The sequence below is a fragment of the Lonchura striata genome, chromosome 1, assembly GCF_046129695.1.
Source record: "Lonchura striata isolate bLonStr1 chromosome 1, bLonStr1.mat, whole genome shotgun sequence".
NCBI lineage: Eukaryota > Metazoa > Chordata > Aves > Passeriformes > Estrildidae > Lonchura > Lonchura striata.
In genome coordinates, this window is record NC_134603.1 from 81,292,308 (window position 1) to 81,312,405 (window position 20,098).

The following is a 20,098-nucleotide window of genomic DNA, read 5'->3' on the forward strand; positions in this document are numbered from 1 at the left end:
GCAATAATTTCCTCAAGGGTAGTCATTCTCCAGGAGCTTTGATATAATGGTAGAAAAAATCAGAAGAATAAAACAATGATAATAGCTTACCTAATGTTATACCAAAACAGAATTGATGAATTTTACTTCTTGAAAACTTTTTTTTTTTTTTTAATTTTGGAAGATATGGGATCAAAACCAAAGTATTTCAGCAAGCCTTTTTAAGAGAATAACACTTTATATGATGTGCCTTTCCTACACCTTTAGCGAACAGATGGGTAGTAATCGGTTATGAGTGCAGTTGGAGCACTAAAGAAAATGTTGTCATTTTTTTTCCTGCTAGCCATTTATCTATTTAATTCTTTGACAGAACAGAGGAAATGTAACTAAATGTGTTCTGTTTTAATTAAAATGAAAGTAAATTTATTAGTCATGGAAACTCTGTGTTCTATTTATGCTTGGGGAACAGAATAAACATATGCCTCTGCCTCATTATCACCATCCAACATGAGGTTATTCCTTGTTGCTTATTTGGCTTATTAAACAGATCATACTAGTCATAAACTTGATTTTTTTCTTAATTCTAACTAATTACAGTGGGAATGAATAAGTAAATGGCAAAAGAAAAGCACATCCTGAGAAGCATTACAGTAGATGGCTGTTCTATTAAATAAATGGCAGCCATGACATTATATACATGGAAGCATGTAGTTGGTTTGTGGAATTGCAGTATTTCTTTGCATAAAATAAAGACAGTAAGAATCAAATTGTTTCTTGACTCTTATTTCCATTTGTTCAGCAGTCTATTGCCTGGCTAGAGGAATGAAACAGAAGGGCAGCAGGGAGGGGCTTTTACTTTGGTAATACCAGAGACTTAACCCCACTGGAATTTGTAAACCTTTAATAAAATCTTATGATCTACCACTTCTGCTAAGCACACTGGAGGGGAATAGACACACAAGGCTAAGCATGCAGAATAGGAACATTAGCCTTTATCGGGGGGAATCCCTATCAGACACAGTACTGAAGGGTGCTGGACAGCATTATATGACTTTTAACCTTATTTTCTCATTTGACACTTCTAAATAAAAATATTGTCAATCTAAGCTTTCAGAATTTAGAAGCGACCAAAAAGTTTATCTTTTGTTTCACTTCTGCTGTTTCTTCTTCTTTCAGAAACATAGATTTCTTTTTCCTACTCTAATTAGAAATTAGATTAGTCCAGTTAAGAGAACAACTGGGATAAATATTAACTGGCTTTACAGCCCTGCACTAAACACTGTTGTCCCACAAATTATATGTGATTCAGCAACTAGGAGTTCTACTACAAAGCACAGCAAATTTCAAAACTCAACTTTGGTCCTATGTTAGTGCTCAATATAATTACAAAACATGGCTACTAAAATATAGTGCAAATTTTTCCCCTTGTGAGAAAAAAGGCCAGCAGAATCCTCAGCTGCATTAGAAAAGCATTACAAGCAGCTTAAGGGAAGTTGTCCATTGTCTTAGTCCTGGTGAGACCATTTGGAGTGCTGAGTCCCCTTCTTAACTCCTCAGTACCCAACTCATGAGCATGTACTAGAGCAAGTGCAACAGTTATGTACCTCATTCATGGATAAGAATATCCACCATCAGGTGAAAGAGACACGAGACAAGAAGGCTCTGGGGAGGTCTTATAAAAATGTAAAAAGTACATGATGAAGCAGGAGAGGTAAGGAAGAGGAAACCAGACTCCTCTCAGTGTTGCACACTGACTGGGCATGAAACTATTAGCATATATTGCTATATTTAAGTATGTTGTTGGTTATACACCTTTTTGGAAGGAGCAAAATTATATCTGTACACATTTTCATAGTGGAAGAAGTGGTAAAAATTAATAACTGGAAAAACATACAGCTATAGTGCAGAAAGTATAGGATACATTACAGAAGGACTGCTAAGTTTCAGTGAAGATTCTATATCAAAAATTACCCAATTTTTCCTTCACATATCTTCAGCATCATTCAGCTTTATGGTTTCAGTGGAAAGGATATTCCAACTTCAGTTGAAGTTGTATCATCATCTTGTAACATTTCCCCTTTTTTTGATCTGCCTTTAGCATACTGTGTGCTGAGTCTAAGAGAAGCAATTTCTTTGTCTTGGTAAAAAAACCAATACATAAAAAGCCCCAGAAATAATGTCCTTTTATATGATTTTTACAGTGAGCTCATGGGCACTCTGTGCCCCCTTCCCCAAGACCCTGTGACTCTAATCAAGATAACCCTGGACCCCTCCTTCCTGCCCCAACAGGGTTGGCAGAGAGCCAGGGAAGCCCACCCTGTCCAAAGTCTATATAGACCCCTGATATTTCCTGTTCTTTCTCTTTTGCACTGCTCTCCCCTAGGACATCACAGAATAAAGAGAGCTGAACCAACGTATATCGGGGTAAGAGCCTCTTTTGGAAATCTTTGCCATCTCCTGATATTCCTCCCCTCAAAGCCTCAGATCTCTGGGCTAGCCTGATAATTCAGGGGGCTGTGTGAGGGGGGGAACGTCAGATGATATTATGAAAATCTGTCTTTATATTGTCCCAGGAGCCTTTCCTTGCTAGTATTTTCCTACTGCTAAGCAATAATTTATTAAAGCTCTAGTTACAGTGGGAAAGAAGGTTGTATCTTGCTGCCAGCTGTAAGAGCCAAACTCCACCAAATATAATGTTCATAGTTTGAAATAGGGCATATTTTTATCTGATGTTTTATATAGAGTATCTGAATAACCATTCACAACAATTCAGAAAGAACCTTGACTTGTGAGGATTTAATACCAGTCTGTGTATGAAAAAGGTTTATTTTTGCCTACATTAATTTCAAAACCATCAAGATAATTTCATTGACATATTTAAACTTACAAAAATGCCACCCATTACACATGAACATTATACAGTTACCAGAATGTATCCCATTTTACATTGGTCAGTGCATGATCTACAATTTCACAATTGTATTAGTTTCCCAGGAAACACCTAAATTAAGCAAGTTTCTTGGTTGAATGGTGTATATTATGAGCATTAGTGTGAAATTCCACAGGATGGGCAGAAAGATCTACTAATGTCTAAGCTAATTAATTTACTGCCTTTAGCTGAGTCTTTTTTCTTGTCTGTTTTCAAGCAGAGACTGGGAGATTGACACACCATGCTATTCTTTTGTGGCCCTTTATATTTTTTTAATCTTTCCTGCATTCAGAAAGGGACTTATTAGCTCAGAGTTTTATGGTAAGAGGTAGCAAAATGCCAGGAATTATGTTGTTTTCTCCAAGTCTTGTCAGTATATTTTGCTTGCTGTTTCATGGAATACTAAAGGCAAGTGACTATATTATCACAGGTTTTTGTGACTGGCAACAGTTTTGGCATCATATATCTAGTAACAGCTGTTGTTTTATTACAAAATACTCCAGTGATGCTTAGTGTAGAAGGAGCCAAGGCAGAATCAGCAATGCCATTCCCTATGGAATTAGTATAGTGTAGAATTTGCTAACCTATATTAAAAATTTACTTTTTCTAATCAACTATTTAAATTTTCTAGAGAAAATTCAGAGAGACCATATGCAAAATAATATGTTTTAATCCTATTTCCTCTGAATATTGTACACATCACCAAATTAAAAATGAAAATATGGTGGCATGATATGAGAAAACTCCAAAGAGTCTTCATTAGAAACATGAAGATAGTTCAGCTGTATGTTCATTTACTAGACAAGTTAAAAATTTCTGTCCCACTGTTATGTATCAAAATATGAAAATTTTTACTGCCATGATCTATTTTGGTATGATTTTTTTTAGTTATCTAGAGATAGAAATGTAACAATATTGTAACAATGTAACAATTTTATGTCAAAATTTTTTTTGCATTTTTACATTTTACTACATTTAGGTCCTCTTGGAAATTGAAATACCATTAATGTGGTGAGTTATTTATGCCTCATTGTGATGCATCATCAAAATATATACACTATTTTTATAATCAACTTGACATATTATGCTTTTTAACTTGAGGCCCAATTGTTAATTCCACTTAGTGATATATTTTTGGATGACCATTTCTAAAGAATTGTCATTAGTAAACCATATACAAACTTTTAAGGAAATTAATTTCTACATAAATTAGTAGTTGTAAGAATATTTATTAATAACTCAGCAAGTAAAACTATTCATCTCTACTAGGAAAAGAAATAGATATTGGTAGGGAGTGTCAAATATGTTCTCTGACATATGGCTAGGACCAGTTCCTATGCACTGCAGCTGAGAAGAAAAATAATGATTAGTGAATGTGAAATTTGTGGCAGGTTTTCGTTCTTTCAAATCTAGGAGAAAGGGAAGAGGTTTGTAAGTTTTTGCAGACTGAGAAGTTGCTGCTGGAGGCACGGGTTGCTATGTTATTCCCTGGTGTTTTTAAACGAGAACATGAAAATTCCTAGTGTAATTGCTCTCAGTGTGTGAGCGGAGGTCCCTGGAAGTGACGGAGCAAATTTTCTTTGGCTGCAGCTATTAAGAGTACACATGTTTAAGAGAGAATTGGATGTAAGCTTGGCAACATCCTTATCTCAATATGATATTAGCTATTCCTCATTTCTCAATCTTGTGTACAGGAACTTTGTAATCTATAAATGAACTGGAATTTTCATTACTTTTTGTATAAATTAACCACTTAGTGTTTTTCTAATTGGTTGACTGGATGATTAGTTCTCTAGCAGTTACCTGCAAGACAATCAATTCATGTTTAGCATATTAAACACTTCCAAAGAGAGACTGATTTTGTGAGCATATTCTATAGCTTATTAACTAGAGTAGCAAAACAATATTTTTTTTTTAAATCTGCAGAAACCAGTTTACTTTTGGTACAGCTATATATTTCCTACACAATTAGTCTATGTCCTTTTCAGTACTGCTTTTAAACATAGGAAGTCCACAAGTTAGAAGGCACAAAAACAGCCCCTTCTTTTCTTCTACCCCTGTAAACATTGTCACAAGCTCTTGAGTCTAGGAAGGGAACTTAATGAATGTGATTGATGAAGTTCTGTATTTTAATATACTGCTAGAATTGTGTAAGTTTGCTGGATTTCTTAGGCAAGACCCATGCATACAATGACGTCAAGGGCTGCATCCAAATTTCCCTGGAATTCCTGTGGGAATACTGCTGCAGTCCCAGACAGTAACTTCATTTTGAGGTTCTTTTCACCAGACTTTTTTCCCCCATGACAAATTCAAATTCTTTTAGCATTCAAACTGATGAAAGGATTGACCTAACATCAGTAACACCAAATCTTGGTATTTAGTCTTAAAATGTAGGGTTAAAAGGAATGTCAGAGTTCATTGAGGCTAGTTTTTTCAAACTGTCAGCTTTTTCCTTGAAATGGCATAATTTTGAACTCCTAAGAAAACTTTGATCATTGTATATCGAATTAGTCTTCAATAATGAATAAAATCTCTTTAAACAGAGATTCTTTACTCCTGCCTCTGAGATGTCTCTGAAAAATAAAAATACAAATGCATGTATTTATTATATATATATATTATTTATATATATATAAAGAATTTCAGATTTTCACCTTCTAAATGCTTTTCTGAAGCATCAAGACTTCCCTCTGCTTGTCAAACATAACAGAAAAAATTATTTGATGACATATGTTCTATCTGGTGAATATTCATAGTTTTGTATTATTCACTGAAATTACTGAGAAAATACCTTAAAATAAAATGTTTTGTTTCCAGCCATATCCCTGGGTTGTTACACCTAAGCAGCATTTTATCCAAGGGTAGGTAGGCTGAAAGGTAACCATGTTTTTTATCCCTTTCACTTTGTGCATTGAGGTGGAAATCTTTGGAGGATGGTTTGACGCGAATTCATTTTCATGTTATATTGTCTGGAGTTTAAGAGAATGAAAGGAAACATGTCTTTTCATTCCTTTTTTCCCTCCTTTTTTCCACTCCCTGTTACTAATACAACTACTTCCCTGGCAAAGAGATTAAAAAATTTGCTCCTGCCATAGTGCAATAAAATAGTGAAAGCATCTGGATAGAAGCAGCCCATCCTCCAGATCATGAGATCTGTCTGAATCTGGAGCTATGCACAACCTAACAGAAGTTGCATGAGAGGGAACACTCTGAAGACTGTGTATTAAAGCATTGATTCATATGTGCTGCAGCTGCAAGCCAGAGGACATATAAATAGTAAATTGAAGCAGCTTCCATTTCATTCCTTCCAAGAGCTTACATCCCCCAAATTCAAACAACTAGCTGCTTCTTGCTTTCAATTCCCTATCATGCTAGTAAAATAATTTTAATGTATATTTCTGAGCAGCTCAGAGCGATTTTGTTTAAAAAGTTCTCAAAATCCAGAAGTCCAAGTGATCTCAGTGAGCAGTGTTGTTCTTTCCATCTAATCTGGTGCAACAGTTTCTCTTCCAGTAATGTTAAATTGTAGAATTACTTTTTTCAGCTCTGGTTTGCAAATCTAGATCATTTTTACATGGGGTACCTATCATTTATACTTCAGATGCTGCTTCTGGCTCATAATATATTAAAAAAAAAAAAAAAAAAAAAAAAAAAGGATTAGCTTTCTTTTCTTTCATCCTGTTGTTTCCTGCTGGAGCTTTGGGACTCAAGCACGCTCCGGTTTCATGGCTCACTCCAGGGTACATGTCCTGCTGGCTGGAAGGAAGGCTTCTTTGCATCAGCAAGGAATGTGCCACAGCTTTCCCTTATATGTTAATTACATTTTTAATATGCTGCTTTAGCAGGTTGAGTAATCAGAGTCTGACATGGTTGCCCCATTCCTGAAACCCTGAATCAGGAGAATGCTATTAATCTTAATTCTGAATAAAGTATGCTTGGAGTAAAGATGTTACACAAGGTCCAGATTTTTAAATTACTTTTGTATCAACCAGCCTGCCTCGATCCAGACCAACCTGAAAGGGCACAAATAATCCACCAGTTTACAGTCACTGGTGTAGTGATATGAATATAGGGGTGTCAGAGGCCAGGAAGTCTTTAAAGGAGTGGGACTCATCTGGTAAGGGATGGGTTGCTAATGTGACACCTCCTGTGTCCCACTAGGATTGGAATGAGGTATTAAAGGGCATCATTCAGTCTGAATCTTACAGCCGGACCGTGTGGACGGCTGATGAAGGAGCCAGCAGTGGAATGTTTAGCAGGCTGTGACGACTTTGCACAGAAATAGGAAAATTTATCACCAGCTTGCCACAGCAGTACCGCACTGCCCGCTTTCGGTGGTGTGCCCCTTCTGTGCGCTCCCGCCCCGCTCGGCAGCCCAGCCCTCCCGGCTCCCGGCCTCCCTTCCCGGCCCCGAATTTAGGGACTCGCTGTCAGCAAGCTGGAGCCGTCCTCCAGCACAAACAGGGGGGTTCGCAGCCTCTGCGCAGTTACCGAACAAAGATATCCTTGTGCCTGAACACACCGGTTATATTGGTACGGGAGTACGGACGGACGGACGGACGGATGAACGGATGGATGGATGGACGGATGGATGGATGGATCGGTATGCAGATGATGAATCGTGCATCTGTCCGAGAGGGGGCTAGCCCGCGTCTGCCATTGCGCGCAGGAGGCTGCTTGCATCCCCGAAGTGCTAGAAACGGAGAAAACAAGGCGGGGAGAGGAGAAGAACGGGGGCGGGCAGGGAGGGGAGGCGGGCGGGCGGGCGGCGCGGCCAATCGCTCGGGCTGCCGGCGCTGCAGGAACGGCGGCGCGGAGCTCAGGGCTCCGAGGGATACAGAGCCGGGGCCGGGTATCTCTCTGAGGACGGCGAGCAGCTGTGCCGCCAGCACTACGAAAAGTCCCCATTTCCTTCTTATAAATTAAAGTGCCTTGTCACCAGTTAGGGCAAATCAGCCAAGGTAAGGCTTAAATAAAATGACACTTTAATATGCAGCAACATGGGTATTTCTAGACAGCGATGCCGCTAACACAGCCTTCTAAGTAGCACAAAATATTTAAATATTTTGTGCAATAATGCTGTCGTAGTGGGTGCACAACCTGTAATTTTTCTGTGTTAAAGTTGCCCCTGGTATGTAAGCCTTACCCTTGTGGTGCTGTAGAAACGTGTTTGCTTATCCGAGGCAGTTGCAAAGGGACCTGCGAAATACAGGCATAGAAAGGTAGCGGCGCTCTGTGTATGTGTTTGTGTGTGACCGTGTACGTAATACCTACAGTTTTGCTCCTTAACCTATGGGGATAATGTACAGATGCATTTTAATGGTGGCAGCAGTCAGATTCTTTAGCTCAGCTCACATATGTGAGCCTTTTTATTCAATAAAACCGCATGCCATGTTGAACTATATGTGAAAAACATTAAGCTTGGTATTTGAATAGCAATTTCGGCGTTTTGGGTTCGTTCCCCACCACCCCCGTCTTCCCCCCCCTCCCCCCGCCCCCCCCATGTTTGTAACATTATGTGTGATAACTGAGGATTGAAATTGCAGCAAGACCTGCAGATTTACCTTTAGCTGCTTGTTAAAGCTTAAGCAGTCACCTAACTTTACTTTGTGTAAAGGGCACTGTAAATAATGCACAGGCAGAAAGAAATCCTTGCTTCATTGTCTCCTAGCCCACCCCAGTAGTACCTCTCCTAACAAACAAAAACTACTATGTACCTTTAGTTCACACCACATTTTGACTGGTGGAATGTCAGTGGTCTAGAACTGAGTGTTTTGGCAAGCAAGGAGTTCCCTAGGATGACTTTGCTGAAAACAACATAGTTCTGGACCTGTGTGTGTGTGTGTGTATGTGTCTGTGTGTGCCTGTTAGTCTGTTTTGTATACATGAGTGGCAAGATACAAGGAGGACAGGGTACAGAACCCAATGAAACGTGGCAAACGTATATGCCTGCATGTATTTCTCTGACTGGATCTCTGTAAAACAATATGAGCATTTCTTATATATCAATGTAATTTATCATTCAGATTAAGGGTTGGGATAAATTCAATCTCATGTACATCAATGCCCCATTAGTTTTTCACAATCAAAGGAAATACAGTGGAAAATACAGGTAAAATTATGACTTCAGTTACTACAGGTGATAAAATCAGTGCCTATATTCAAGGTACAGAATGTGTTTTTCATTCTGAGATACTAGGCATAGCTCCTTCTTTTCCAAATCTTTACTTCTTTGCTGCAGTCTACCATGCGCAGTTGTGTGAAAACACTGAAGCCTTCCTTATGAATAAATTGTCCTCTACTGAATAATATTAAATGTTTGTTTTCTGGGCAAATATAAAATGAATTTAAAAGTTTGCCATGTTTGGCATTTTGCCTAACTGTAAAGGTAAGAAGATTTAGAGAAATAACCAAAAAGTTAATCTACCTCACTGCCTTTGACAAAATATTACATTTTATTCCATTTTATATTTTTGTGAAGAAGACATATTATGGTATAGCTACCTAATACAAATTAAGATGTGACTCTAATTTTCTTTTTTGTTATGTATACCTATGGAAACAATGCAATATTTTTCTTTTGTAATTAAAGTTTCTAATTATCTTACTTAAGGACTACAATAAATAACTTTTTCATTTCTTCTTAGAAAGTGTCAATCAAACAGAAAACAAACAAACAATCCAACAAAAACCCTACAAAATGAATCAAGAAAACAACCAAACCAACACATTCACTGTTGTCTGGTTTTTTCTAAAACTTGACTGGAGAAATAGTGTGTCAGACTGCACTTTCCTTTAAATAGAAGCAAATTCAGTGCACAAGCATGGCTTAGGGGGCACTGTGCTGCTGACTGAACCATTTACAGATGAGATGCAAAACTAAATGCCTTCCACTTGCAGGTACTGAATATCCTGTAAGACTTCCTAGGATAGGATTGTTGACTCTGCTGTTAGGACAAAATGCCAGTCAAAGTTTTTATACTTTGTCTAGTTTAATTCCTTAAGTATCTTAATTTGAGAGCATTGTTCTTTACTACTTACATTAAAAATGTTGTTCAGTCTGTTTGTTCTGCAATGCAGAGACTGTAACTCAGCCACTTTGTTGGTGCATGGTGTGCTAATTCATGGTAGTAGTTCTGGTGAACATATGCAAAGTTATAAAACAACTGGGGATAAATGTCTTCATCATCCAAAATTAGTGTATGAGGGTGCATGTGTGCATGCCAGAGAGGCACACAGTTGTTACTGCACCAGAACTGACATTCTTGTGTGCATAAAATTTACATAATACCCTTCAGAGAATAATCTGTACTTAAAAGTGACTTTATTTTTTTTTTTTCCAATAATTTTGTCTCTGAACTCTTAAACATTTAACACATGAGCTCTAAACATTAAAAATATGAGCAATTGAATTGCTAATTTTCAATATGGTCATATGGAAGATTTCAACCTTTATCTCTGGCTGATAAATGAAACTTGAAAGGTATGAAAAATTCTGTTAACTATAGCTCCTGCTTCTGGTTAAGAGCTGCATTTCTGTTAATACAATTAGTGCTAAAAATTATCAGTCTTATCAGATTGAATAAAACCAGCTAAATACCAGTGAGTCATCTGTTCCATGCAGATGAACATGAGCTCCTGTTTGGACAGCAAGCAGCTAGTTAGCCCTGGCAGACCTGTCCTGCAAAGGGGCCTAAATCAGCCATCATGACACCTTGGGGCACAGTTGCATTGCTTGGAGGCAATGCAAAATAAAGGTGGCAGCTGACAGGGCAGGAAGCAGACAAAATAAAGTGATTGCATTCATAGAAGATATTCCATGCATCTTCTCTTAGGAGAAGATGATACATGTGCAAAGGTCATAAGAAGAAACTCCATATGAAAACCCCAGCATAGCCTACACAGGTTTATGTAGGCCAGCACATATCTCTCACTATCATAATTATGGTGGAAAACTTATTTTGCATTATCAGTACAGCTGCAGTTTAAATAGCATGTGTATAGTCTGGTGATAATTCAGGGTGAAGTGCTTAAACTTCATCATATACTTGATTGGCAGACTTGGACAAGACCCTAAAGCACTCTATAACTTCATGTATGACATGAGCATTGCATAGTAATTATAGAATAAACAATGAATATTACATGATCCGATTTTAAATAAATATTTAACCCGATACTGAAGTGTATTGTCTCCATTACTCTATTCCTTCAGTTTTGAGTTATGCACAATTTTGCTATCCATTTCCAGCAAATGAAACTACATGGAATTTGGAATTCAAAGAATGGAAGTGGAATTTTTAAGAAGCTTCTGAACTGAGGGTTAAACAAATCATGTCTCATATAAGGGATAACAAAGATTGGCAGGATAAGATTTTTTTTTCCTCCAAAACCAGGTTTTATCCAGAAACCAATTAATACTGAAATGTTTTAAAAGATGGCTTTAATAATGTACCATTAGCTTGTTTTTTAAAATTGATTTTAATATGCACAAAGAGAATCAACAAAATTTAAAATAAAAAAGTTTGAGATTTGAAAGGAGTGAATAAGGCTATCTCCTATTTAGGGGTTGTGCTTATGTGGAGGAAGTTGTTGCTTCAGGGGTTTGGGTTTGGTTTTTTTTAAAGTAACATCTTTGTGAAACTTAGTAGCCATTTGCACATCTGCAGTCCTTATATAATGAAAATACATTCAGCAGTTTCTTGAAGCCTGTAAGAAATATAGTTTTATTTGATGGCAATTGTCATTTATATTTTAATGGAATTTATTCAAACCTGAGTAGAGTTAAAGCTGGGTTTGTTATAATAGAAAAGACAAAGCATTACTCCTTGTAAAATTCTTTTGCTTCTTTTAAGCAGATCTTCTTGCAAAAGGGGGTATATTTAGGTCACAGACAAATTATTCCATTCTCACTTCAGCTTACCTAGGTTTCAGTAAAATTTATCCAGTGCTTACAAGGCCAGATTTTCAAGGCTGTTTGTGAAATATGGTGTAAAAATACTGAAGCTAGCTGAGGTACCATATGCATTTCTATGATAGGACTGTAATGAAGATCTGTGACGTTGTTCTTTGTAGTACTGCACAGTCTACTATAATATTGAACCCTGAAATTACAAGAGGGATCAGCCACATTTAGCAGATGGAATGGATGATGTGATAGGACCAGAAGGCTTTTCCTCAGGACAGTCTATTGGATGGAGAAGTGGGAACTGCCATTTCTTCATTCATGTCCTCTCTTAGATGGGGACAGTGAACTGTGCACTTCCAAATCAGATATCTTCAAGTTTTTCATTTAATTTCAATTGCTTTGAACCATTCTTTGGAGAAATCTCCCTCTCTTTGCTAGTGATATAGAAGTACATGCTTCAGTATAGGTGGTCTAAATACTTCCTAACATGTCTTCTCCCTGTACAGTATTCCTGTTGAAAACAACCAACTCTATTTGATTGACTCCTTGTTTTGTTATTTCCAAGCATATCATATGATCATGAAATGGTTTGAGTTGAAAGAGACCTTTGAAGAACATTTGATCGAACCTGCTCTGCCCTGCCACTGATTTAACCCTTTTTCAATAGACCAGTGTTCAAAGCCTTGAACACTACCTGGGATGGGACATTGACACCTTCCTTGGGCAGCCTGTTCCAGTGTCTCCATCATGCACTGTGGTGTTTCAAAATTAATTGCCATTCAGCTCTTACAGAACATTTATGGGTGCATATACAGTAAGCATATGCACACATATTCTTTAAGAAGGTAAAAGAAATTAGTATTAACTTAAGAAAAAATACAATGTTTGGTACTCTAAAAGCAAGTAAAAATTATGGGTAATATTGTGTGGCACTAGACTGAGCAATTTATTTTTTTTTCCCAAGATGGGAATGAGCATTTTCATTATTATATTAAATTATTTATTTGAATTCTATGATTAGTCAACTTAACCAAATCAGTAATATATTGTTTTACAAAAATTATTCATTTGGATTTGAATTCTGTTTATTTTACATCTTGTTCTTGCTCAGTGGTATGAAAGCTGTGAAGGAATTTTCTTTTTTTTTGGTTCAAGAGACTATGGTTGCCTTCATTTTCAGTAATTATACTTTGTCCAGAGAAAATAATCTTGTAGTGTCTTTTACTTGTAAACATTTGTGTACTGGGGAGCTGTTTGAAGGAGACTTCATGTTGGAGTGAAATTTCTCAGGCTTGTATTCAGTCAAAGTTTCAGTCCTGTTCTGCTGTTGATGATAGGATAATATGAAAGAAAAATATTTTTTAAAAATAGCAACATGAATACTATCTCTGTAATTGCAGGGTAAGCATTTGAGATATTCAGAGCCAGGTTTCAGACTGTCTCTGTGAGTTCTGTTCTAAATGTAAAACACAAGTGCTCCTTCAGTAGAGAACCTTTCTATTATTAGTGAAAAATTTAGTAGGTTAGCAATGGTTTCAGGCCAATAATGCTGCTATTAATTTTTGGGATGGTGGAGTGCTTATGCATGCGTTTGTGCATATTTGAAGGAAAGAGTAGTTCCTAAATGGGAGGTAGCTCCTTTAGTTTGTCCAATAGTGAGAAATATTTAATTTAACTGTAAAAAGGTATTTTTAACACTGATGTATTGTTTTTACACCTGGTAAATCCTGACTGGTCTAAATTTATAATCTTGGGTTTCAGGAGAAGTGAAATAAAAGTAGGGTGTATGAGCATTGTAGCATGTTAGCCATTAACTGGTCATGGCAACTGTCAATATTTAAAAATACCAGGAAAGTAATTAATGTCTGGGTTACAGTCCTCAATCACTATTTATTGTATGTTTTACATTTGGTCTTTCAATAAATAATAAGCTTTCTTACTGGAGTAATAAAATCAAGAAAAAAGCTACTCATCATTTATTGCATGCAATTTCCACACACTTTGCTGATGAAGAAAAATTTTTATATATTTGCTATTGAGGAGGATTGCTTTTTATATACTTGCTGTTCATTAAAGTATGAATTCTTGCATTCATATTAGTGAATTTGAGCTTAGAGTTATTATTTGACTATTCAGGCTAGAGAGATTAATATTTTTCTATGTGCAGGAGGTAAGGTGCAAAATAATCTGTCCATTTAGCATTGCATGTTTAGTTAATTTTTGTATTTTTTTTAAGTTATGAACCATCTAAGAAATTTCATGTAGAAAACTTGTGAAAAAGTATAATGTTTTTTCCTATACTCATTCATTTTCAATGAATGCATAACTAACACTTTGAAATCCTGTGTTGCTTTGTACTAGAAACTCTTCTAAGTGATTTTGGAAAATGTCAAGGCAATCAGCAAGCTAACATGTTTTCAAATGGAATTCAACATTTCTAGCTGGTTGAGCTTCTTCCGGTGTTATTTTGTATACTCTCAGGACAACTATCCCAGGCATACAGTTTCCTGTGCAATAACAGAGTTGGTGCACCAGAATTGTGCCAAGAAGCAGCAGAGTGGGAAGTCAACTACTGATGCTGGAGCAGATGATATGTCCTGCTGCCATAAGTCCCTTCAAGCAGCTGGTACCTCTTCCCAGGTGTTTAGCAGGAGCATTATGGGCAGCAGACTATGCACAGCTTTTAGATAGGGAGTGAGTTCCCAGAGCCGACCAAGTCCTGTGGTTCAGTTCCCAACTTGTTAAATGGACATAAAAGCATTGGCTTGATCATGCCACTTGGGTGCTAGAAATTGGACATTAGGTTTAGAGGACTCAGGGAGACTGATCATGTTACATGAATACTTTCCTGGAGGAGGCCTTTATATTTCTCAGATCCCACTCAATCAACTGCATCATTCTAATACCAACCATGTTTTAAACTATTAGGGAAAAACATAATGTTGGAGACCTCTTGCTCTGTTAAGGAGGAGTTAGTATATGGATACATGTTACCAGAGAATTGATCCTCAGAGAGCATAAAGGAGCTCACGGAGAATGTATGCAAAATTATTCAGCCAACAGGTTCCTGCTTTTCCCTAGTAATTTTTTTCCCCCCTGGGTTAATTTTCTGCTGGATTAGAGAGCTATGTCATTTTATAGGAAGGTTTGTCATATTCTGGATCTAAAGCAAAGAAAGTTGGTGGAGTAACAGGCTGAATTCAGGGAAAAAAAAAATAGGGCATCATTATTTTGATAATCTTTCTTTAGACATGAGGTAGATGAATGGAAAAGATGACCAGAGGGATAAGAACCTTTGAAAAGTTGCCTCCTAAATGAAAACCTTTTCAGGAGGTTTATAAATACCTCTCTATGAAAGCCAGCTGGAAGGCAGGAAGACAACTGACTATGTAGCCTTGCATTGTGACGAAGGCTAATGAACTTGAGCTCTTTCAGACTATATAGGTCAGGTGATAACTGATTTCCTAAAGCTATTAATATCTACTGTGCAACTGAAACCAGTTTGGATTACATTGTTACACTATTATAACATGTTGGCTATGCTATATCATCATGTCAACATACCTATAAATTTTCTAGCTCTGAAGTGAGATGGGAGATGTCCCCATTTATATTTGTTTGGATTTTTTGTTTGTTGTTTTTCTTTTTTGTTTGTTTTTGGTTTGGTTTTGGTTTTGGTTTGTTTTTTAATGAAAAAGAGGTATAACATTCTTGAAATGCAGTGAGTTTCCTCCACATAACCATTGTATGATAATTTACTCATTATATTATAATGAGCACTTGCTCTATTTATTGCAGAGATTAATATATTTTAATGATGGTTGTGACTCCCCCATAGAGCCAAACTCAAAGAGTGTCTCCATGCACATGATTCATTTAAGTGGATTTGTTAAAAGTTTTGTCACTTGTGAGCACATACTTTTTTGCAACATACAGGTATAATTTTGCTTTTAAAAGCAGAACATTACTTTCCTTAACTTTGGAGAAATCCCAAAACATAGATGCTTGTATATTTAGCATTAATATTTTATATAAGGTGAAAGATGAGTGGTTTCATTAAAGCATTCTTGTATTAAGGGCAGCTTGTAAAGTTTTTGAAGTTTTTGTTTGGGACTTTGATGAAATAATTAAAATGTAAGCTTGTTAATTAATATAATTTGTTACATGATTCCACACGCCCCCCCCCCCAAAAAAAAAAAAATCTGTACTTTTTAGATTCAGGTATGTGTTTTTTGAAAAACATTAGTCAGTATTTGAGTAGGTTTATGACATCTGCAAATTAATTAGAGGCACATCAATGTGGAATTGTTTTTTGTCTTCTGAAGATTGTCAATGTTCTGGCAATAACACTGTGATTGTCAAATGTCTGGCAATAACATACTTTCTCATGAAAATGAGAGTTGGAAAAAGAACGTCATACAAATTGATTTGTAGACAAGGTCTTTAGCCTGTCAGTCTGTCTAGTCAATCTTTGTAGATTGCTGGTGATCTTGCTGTGACACCATTGCTTTCTATAATTACATATCTGTAATATCTATGTATAGTGTTAGCCCTAAAGAAAATATTTTGCTCTTCTCTATGCTTTCATAATGTTGCCACAAAAGTCAGATTCAAAATGAGGCAGTTGTTTGAAAAATACTGTTTTATCAACATTGAGACTTAAAAATATTAACTGATTTTCTGAATTGGCAAAGAGTTTATTTTTTGCAAACCTGAAGGCCAGCTTAATTTTCTTATTTTAAAAACTTCAGTGTTACTACATTCAAACTGATAGATAAATCTTTAATGAAACCATTATTTTTTTTCTATACTCTTTCTCTACTTTGACACTTTTATTTGAACAACTCTTATCATACCCAGAGACTTGCAAGCAGAAATTTACTGAATTTATGAGTACACAGCAATCATCTATTTGCTGATAGAAACATTAGATAGGTAAGCTGCTCCCAGGCAGAATGTTACAATGCCTGATTACTTTAATGTGAGGTCCTGCTGAGTCCCTGAACACCAGACAGCTACCACTCAGGTAGGTAATGGTGAACTTCCATGGCACCTGAGGATAGGGCATTTGTTATTCCTGCTGAGTTCTTGTCTTCCCAGTTCCCCACTTTTTCCATTATGTCTTTACACCTTTTAATGACTTTTTCGTTAATGCCCAATCTATGTTTTCACTTCTGTCTTTATTTTAGCTGTAGCTATTTTTCGAACACATACACGTATATGTCCCTTTTCCGGGTTAAGTAACGGTGGCCCGTCCACCTGCCAGATTGGAATTTGTTGCCCAAACTTGGGCCTGACACGGTTATGAAGGATGAGCCCCTCCCACCCGTGACCGATTACCACTGTCCAGCCACCACTGCCGGGAAGGGCTCACCGACTAGGAGGCTGGAACCCCGAAAGCCATGACCCGTTGGAACCTCTCTAGCCTCGTTGTAGAGAGGCCTTGGGCCGGAGGGCCTCCGGGGCTCCCCTTGTCAGTCCGGTAGAAAGCGAGGGTGTCATCAGTCAGCAGATGGGCCCTCTCCCCAATCTGCCAGCTTTGTCCAACTATTTTGCTTATGGACAAGGCTTTGGCCAACCAGTTAACGAAGTGGATGGTGGCTGCAGGTGTTTCGCTGGTTGTGAAACTCATTAAAGGTCCAAGTTGTTTGCTCCATTTTTGTAGAGTCCTGACATTAGAGAACATTATATTTGGAGCAAAGATGGACTTCAAATAATTGCAGAAAAAAAGAAATAGTTTAAAACAAATTTAGCCTCTTTCTTGCTATAACTGTGAACATATATTGTCTGCAGGAAATGATAGCTTATGGACTGCACATGACTGGCCTTTTGATCTCCTGCATTCCATGTATCTCGTGCCAATAAAAGGAAGTGTTGTGTACCTGATGTTCAGTTCTGCTGACCAATTTTAGAAATTGATTAAAAAGAGTAGAAAATAAAGGATAAAAGAGATTAAATAAAGAATTCAATAAGGAAGTAAAAGTATGTCATTTAAGAAAGAAATTGAAACATTTTTTTGGCATATGATACAAAAAAAAAGGGCATGGCTACACCTGTTTTTTGCTCTTCTTGAAGTATTGTTCCAGATCATCGTAAGAAAGGTGTCAATTAGAGTAAGCTCCTTCATGCCTTCTTATCTCTTTTTTTTTCAAAAGAAGATGTAGTTAGTTTTACAGTTTGCCACACAAAGGAGTTGATTTTTTTCCCTCTCAAGAAGGTATTTATGCAGTAGATATCTTACTCCTAAAAAGGATTACAGGCTTAAACCAAATAATCAAGGTTTGTAAATACTTTTTATGATATTATAAGCAATATACTAGATAGTAAAAATTATACCTATCTTCTGCCTAATTTTGGCTCACCAGGGCAAAATATATTTGCATATTGAGTTGAATCTTAACCTTGAGATATACTGAGATCCTCAGCCAAGAGCCTCAGCTTTTTATTGACATTTCTGCTTAACAGCACAGAAGGAAATTCTGCAATGGAGGTGGATTCTGTTGGTATTAACGTTCCCATCACAGAGACCAAAGGGCTTCTGCACAGCTGCCACCATTATTTTAGCCTGAATCAAGTGCATCAAAAATTTGTCTTCAGGAAGGCAGGTCTTTGCAACAAGGTTGACATGAGGACTTATTCAAAAAGCCTTCTTCCAACATATATATAAATTTCATTTTTGGATGTAGGCTACAACTCTTGTCCTATCTACAACTCTGCAACAGTTGTAACAGTAGTACTGTAATAAACTTTACATATTTAGGAAACTGTTCCTCATCCAGTTGCTAATGTCTGCTTTATTTATGCTAAGGAGATTTCTTCATTCTATAAGGACTAAATGAATACTGCATGTCAAATCTTTGCATAAACTGGGGGAAATAGCCCTGCTAACCAAACCAATTTTTCAACACTTGAAATAGATTACTTTTTTTACACTTAGTATTTCTTATAGCATAGCCCAGTTAAAAGTTATCACTTTGGTGTGGGGTTTTTTTTGGAGATTTGTGGGTTTTTTTCTTTCGTTGTTTGTTTTGCTTTCTTTCTTTACAACTTACCTTAAAATGGTGGTCATTTAATATGTGCTACATGTTCCCATGCAGATATTTCCTTTGTCTTTGACTCTATCCCTTGTTGCATACACATCCTTTCATTTTTATTTGGTTACTCTGCAAGTTGTATATGTAACTACAACAAATACACCATTCCTGTGTGTGACATCTCAAAAATATTGTTATTGCATAGATTCCCAAAGGCCCTGTGAGACTGGTATCTTAACATTTATTCAGTCTGATCCTCTACAGTTTACACTTTTTCAGCTCAAAAGACCACATAATTCTGTACTGCCTAAAGGCATGAGAGATTGGTTTTTCTCACAAGCAAAAGGAATAGGTATTTTCAGGTCTCTCCATTTTGTTTAAAGTTTGTCTTTGAAAACTTAGGAAGATGAATTTGAGATTTCCTTTCAGGCACATGCTTATTTCTTTCTATCACTTCTATTTTAAGGTTATACTTTTCATTCCTTATTGTTCAAGTGCAGTAAAGGCTTATTGAACTCTTCCTTGTCAGATAGTACAGACACATTGCAGTACTACTTTTCCTTGTGAAGACCTTTTTGTACCTGAAGTGCCTTGTGGTATCTTTGATATTGCCTAATTGGTATCTCAGAAGTGACAAAATAAATAGCTGAATGAAGACATGAGTGGCAGGCCTAAGGTTGTACATAATCATATTTTGCTTTTAATCATTGTTATATTCTTATGCCTTATAGTCAGGTAGCCCTCTAATACTATTGCTTTATTTCTTTCTATCACCTATTTTTGCATTTAAGTTTCTCAGTTACCAGTCTCCCACACTTTGAACAGAAGCTCCTGAATTTTCATTTGTCTTCATGATCCCTCTGAAGCTGTCTCAGAACTTTTAACCAGCCTTCCTTTTAATGACTTATCTTTCTTGAACTGTTGATTTTTATCCTATCTCACCTACTTATATTGCTTAGTTTAGGCTCAAGTTTCTTAGGACAGGAGTATCTGTCTTAAAACTCTGTATAAATATGCTTCACACAGACAGCTCAGCAGAAGTTCTGCATCTAATTTGAGATTACCCAATGCAATGCCCAGTGCAGAGCCCAGCTGCCAATATTCACATGCAAAGAGGCATGGGGATCTGGTAGGATATGAATTACAGGTGGAAAGTGCTCTTACAGCAAGGAATGGCACGTACAGCAGCAGGGTTGGGGCACAGAATTCTTCTCTTTTATTGCAGTGAAACAGTTGTGCCAAATTTTC

At 36.8% G+C, this 20,098-nt stretch overlaps 1 protein-coding gene across 7 annotated transcripts in view; it reads left to right on the forward strand.

Annotated features, from left to right (window-relative positions):
* Positions 1-20,098, forward strand: part of CDH18 (cadherin 18) — a 526,665-nt gene that overhangs the window by 273,057 nt on the left and 233,510 nt on the right. For 5 of the 7 annotated variants that reach the window (XM_021526412.3, XM_021526417.3, XM_021526414.3 and 2 more), the window contains exon 1: positions 7,688-7,869. The exons of the other annotated variants lie outside the window; for them this stretch is intronic. The gene's annotated coding sequence lies outside the window, so the exon portion shown is untranslated. Of the gene's footprint in view, positions 1-7,687; positions 7,870-20,098 lie in introns of those variants that run through there. 7 annotated transcript variants of the gene reach the window in all.